The following is a 5,690-nucleotide window of genomic DNA, read 5'->3' as shown; positions in this document are numbered from 1 at the left end:
TGTCCTACCTTACCCATAGGATTTATGCCTTGTGGTCAGTCTCATGTCCAGACTTGTATAAAGGAATAACTAACATGTAGTTGGTCTAATGTCCTAACTTACACATAGGATTTATTCCTTGTGGTCAGTCTCATGTCCAGACTTGTATAAAGGAATAACTAACATGTAGTAGGTCTAATGTCCTAACTTACACATAGGATTTATTCCTTGTGGTCAGTCTCATGTCCAGACTTGTATAAAGGATTAAACTACATGTAGTAGGTTTAATGTCCTTACTTACACATAGGATGTATACCTTGTGGTCAGTCTCATGTCCAGACTTGTATAAAGGGTTAAACTACATGTAGTAGGTTTAATGTCCTTACTTACACATAGGATTTATACCTCGTGGCCAGTCTCATGTCCAGACTTGTATAAAGGATTAAACTACATGTAGTAGGTCTAATGTCCTAACATACACATAGGATTTGTACCTTGTGGTCAGTCTCATGTCCAGACTTGTATAAAGGAATAACTAACATGTAGTAGGTCTAATGTCCTAACTTACGCATAGGATTTATACCTTGTGGTCAGTCTCATGTCCAGACTTGTATAAAGGAATAACTAACATGTAGTAGGTCTAATGTCCTAACTTACACATAGGATTTATACCTTGTGGTCAGTCTCATGTCCAGACTTGTATAAAGGAATTAATAACATGTAGTAGGTCTAATGTCCTAACTTACACAAATGATCTACTACTGGAGATATGTCTTACGTCCTAACTTCATTTAGTGTATACACCTGGTGGATGATCTGACGTCCTATCTTACACATAGGATATACATATAAGAGTAAAAGACTCACCTGGTGGTCGGTATTACATTGCCATATTTTAACATTTATGGCTGTTACATTTAAGAAACAGAAATACACTACAAGCTTATCACTCTACTGAGTACCTCATACTTATATATTCCCAGCCGGATTGTATCAGTTTTTAAATTTTCTCCGGATATGAAGATGGATATTTGTATCTGTTTTTTTTTGTATAAAATTAACCTTGGCATATTCCATTATCACTTTCTGTAATGCAAATGCACAATCACAATTCACGCAGACACAATCAGTTATACACAGTAGCTTCCCTTTAATATGTGTGAGGAAGTAGTTTAAATTTCCTGTACATATAGGTTTAAACGAGGCGTAAACGTATGGTTTTGGTTGATGTTAAAATATAGTTATACGAATACAAAGTACACAATTCACACTTACTAGGTTAGTGGTCTTTAAACCGATTAAGCAGTTCACTAACTCTGTCGATGGTTGGATTCGGTCCAAATTACAACCGACTCGGCAGTTAATTAACTAGTTGAAAGTTTGTATGCTGTCTAACATTCAATTGACTCAGTACTTGGGTATCGATGTGTCCGTTCAGATAAGTGGTCTTCATTAAACAAGAAGTCGTTATAGGCAGGCTATTTTTATATAAATGTGGTTTTTATAGGCAGGTAGTCATTTAAGACTGACTGTGTTTTATAGGTACACATATTTTATAACGTTCATTGTTATATGCAGGTAGTCATTTAAGACTTACTGTGTTTTATACGTAGACATATTTTATAACGTTCATTGTTATAGGCAGGTAGTCATTTAAGACTTACTGTGTTTTATAAGTAGACATATTTTATAACGTTCATTGTTATAGATAGGAAGTCATTGAAGACTTGTCGTTATAAAAGGTAGTTTTTATAGACATGTAATGTTTACATTCACGCAGATTTTATAGGTTTGTTCTCTTTATAAGCAAGTAATTTTTTATATAGTCGTTATAGGTAGGTAGTGTCATAGACATGTATTTGTGGTATTAAAAGGCAGGTAGTTTTTATATGCCTGTTTTCTATGTATGGATATGTAGTAAAATATGGGCAGGATCTCGTTATGAACACGTGGTCCTATAGGCAGGGAATCACCAAGGTCATACCCGGCATGCAATATGTATATATCTTTGTCAGGTAAATCACTTATTCTATGTGGCTGATTTTAATGCATATATATTTGTACCTGTTTTAGCACTCGTATCACTCCGTAACTGTATTTACAGATGAGCCATTTTACTTTGCCCTCTATTCCCATCGCCTACCTTGAAAACTGTTAATGTTCAGTACTGATGGGAGACAGTGTAGAACTTATTGTGCGGACTTTCGCTGTCTGGGATTGACATAGAGTCTGTACAATATTTGTGCAGACTGGCTCAATAGCTGTTCACTGGCCAGTGATAATGATAAGTGATGTTCTAGCCACAGCAAGTGAAATTGATGAAAAACACTTATTTACCAATTTACCTATGTGACCAAAGTACAATGATCATAATTCTGCCTTATCGTTTGAAAAATACATATGTAGTTTTGAAAAGTCTGCATAGTTTAAACGGCAATAGAGCAATTATTTTGTGTTCAGCAGAGATTTGTTAGCTTCAGGGTTTGAAGTCAATTAAAGATATTTATAAAAATGATATTGTATGCATTATACGCACGCTCTGCCGTTCCTGGAACATGAGTAGAAGCAGATGCCATTGATGAACGAGACATACGGGAGAAAAAAATATTATAAAAAATTCAACGTCTTCCATATAACAACCATGTTTTTGTATAGATCCAGATTTAATTAACATAGAAGAGCGCTGTCTAAGCTTTTCAAAATGACATGCTTACCAAATACTTCAAAGCAACAATGAATTCCAAAACATGCATTTTATAATCCTTAATGGTTTATGCTACTAGCAATTTATTTGCGAGTTATTTTCCTTGCAATTAATAGTCATTTTCTGAACATTGTTTCATCAAACCAATAACTACATCTTAAAATAATACTTTTAAAAGACATATTGAAGGTATTTTAATGTTGAGTTTTAGGTAGCATATATAGGCTTAAGCTGACAGGGCAAACGATGCCAAGCTAACGTCTTTAGCGGACGTTCTCAGACCTTTCAATGAGGAGTAAGCAGAAATCAATAACCACGGATGACAGTGTGAACTCACCGTCTCCCCCTAATCCGTCTGTACCCGTAGCAGGTTTTGGCCAAAACTACTATGTTTATAATCTCTCTGAAGATATTGCATGTGTTTTACTGGAGCTACAGGAAAAGGACCTGAGATAAATCATATGCTTACTGTTTAGATCGGTATAGCGGTTAGACAGCTTAGTCATTCTAGCAAATTTGTCTAGAAAATGCATCATTGAGAAATATGTATTTCTCATATAAAAATAAAAATTCTGTATACGTATGCAAAACATACACAAAGCTTGAACATATGTCATACAAATCATGTGAGGATGGTTTATAGTCTAATGAAATCATGAAAAATAATTTCTGAGATTCAATTTTAACTTAAGTTGATCTCAGTTCATCGATACCAACCAAAAGTTAAACTCATATAAACATAGATATAAACTCATAAAGTTTGGCTCTTTACAATATGTTTAATTCCTTTCATTCTTTATCATTTCAATGGTCTAAGTCATGTTGCTAGGAATGAGCTGCAACTGAATTAATGAATATTGATACACTATGAGTTTCAACACTGAACGAATTTCAGAAAGTCTGCTTACATCTGCAGAATAAGATTATAAACATATTTTCAAATATGCATCCACCCACTGTGTTACAATGTATAAAAACATGGTAACTGTGTACCACAGGTAAACATTTAGTGGACCAACTGGTAGTTAGTACAATTTTACAACGCCTTACTCCACATTTAAAAGATTCCTTAACTTAACAAAATTCCTTAAAAAAAGGTGTTCCATTACAAAGCATTGTTGGAGCTATGAACATTTTCCTTATATTCTGTATAGCATTGGCTTTGCTGTCATTTGTCGTTCGTACGTTCGACGAATTAGCCAACGCTATCATATATTACCCTTATGTCTCTACCTGCCTACGTGAAATTGTTATACATATGATCAATTTAGGTATTATGTTAACAAAACAATTGTCTGCTTACTGTCTGCACTTGCCTGGCACTAGGGAATTGGTATATATACACTCGATATGGCATGATGAGTGACGATCAGCTGTGTCGACTATCTTGAATCTATAGTTTGTGTTTGGCAGCCATCTTGTTACCCTGTTTGTGTGTATGAGCTCATTTTAATTTGTCAGCATTAATAAATTTACCTGTTATTTACCTTAATGACTTTACGGTTATGTTTTATCATTTCCTTTCTCTGAAATAGCCATGTGTCAATTCTCTTACTTAGTCATTTCTAGCACTTTATTTAATAAGCCACGTCGAAACATTTTTTCGTAAATGTCGTTTTTGTTGTTAATCTGCAATTCCATCAGTTTAAAAAAAAGAGAAATATTTATAATCATAAACGCTTATACATTGTTGTCTGGTCAATGGCCCACCGGTCGCTAGTTGTTCGAGAAAGTTAAACTAATCTAGTTTATGTCTACTAGTAAATATACGCGTTGTGCTTATAAAAAGTCCCATGACACAACTAACCTCTGACTGATTGGTTCGATAAACATGACATAAATTTAATAGAAAAGGTTATCGTATCATTATATAAATTGTCTAGTCAGGATACTGAAGCCAATATCTTAGAAAATATCATTATTCTTTCATATAGATTATAATGATAAGAAGGATGCAAAAATATGTCAAGACCGCATTTCGATGTGGAGATTGCTATACGAAATCTTCACATGATACAATCAGACAGGATAGGGGCAACATGAAAAAGCATAGTCAACTTGACTTTGACTAAACTAAGACATGCTTGATGCAGCGTTATCACGTATGATTAGCTTAATAAGACATACAGTGAAATTTGAAAAATTGAATATTTTTAAGTCCAATCGCAAAGCTTTGATTTTTTATGTACTTTAGCTGTGATGGTGATCAAATTGAGTCAACTGATGGATGTCACGACTGCTTAAATAATTGTTTATGATTATATGTAAAGATGTATATAACTCAAATTCAAAACACTAAATTGAAGAATGCTATGCTCATTATGACGATAGTGCACGGCGATTTAATATGGAGAACTACAAACAATAAGTAAGTTTTTGTAATTAACGTACACCCCGGTATATATGTGTGATATAATGAGGGATTATATCTAACTCGTCTTAATACATTTTTACCATAATTCAGGAAAAAAAATCCTGTCTTACTTTAAATACCACACATAAGGATACTGTCTTACTTTAAATACCACATACCAGGATATTGTTTTACTGTTCATATCACAAACCAGGTTATTGTTTTACTGTTCATATCACAAACCAGGATACTGTCTTACTTTTAATATCACAAACCAGGAAAATGTCTTACTTTTAATATCACAAACCAGAAAAATGTCTTACTTTAAATACCACACATCAAGATACTGTCTTTTGTTCTTCAGGTTGGTAAGTTTGGATTATGAGAAGTTCTTTTTACACAACCAATAACATTTTCTATGTGACGTTTCGATGACTAGTACGATATGTACACTGTCACCTTGATCAGACAAATGACCAATGAAGCGTATGCACACAAAGGTGTAAAATGTGTACGAGTTGTCCATAAAAGCGTAGCCGAAATCGACATCGATTTTATGGACAACTCGTACATATTTTACACCTTTGTGTGCATACGCTTCATTGGTCATTTGTCTGATGAAGGTGACAGTGTACATATCGTACTAGTCATCGA

The sequence above is a fragment of the Mizuhopecten yessoensis genome, unplaced genomic scaffold (assembly GCF_002113885.1).
Source record: "Mizuhopecten yessoensis strain PY_sf001 unplaced genomic scaffold, ASM211388v2 scaffold716347, whole genome shotgun sequence".
Taxonomy (NCBI): domain Eukaryota; kingdom Metazoa; phylum Mollusca; class Bivalvia; order Pectinida; family Pectinidae; genus Mizuhopecten; species Mizuhopecten yessoensis.
This window is presented reverse-complemented; position numbering follows the sequence as displayed.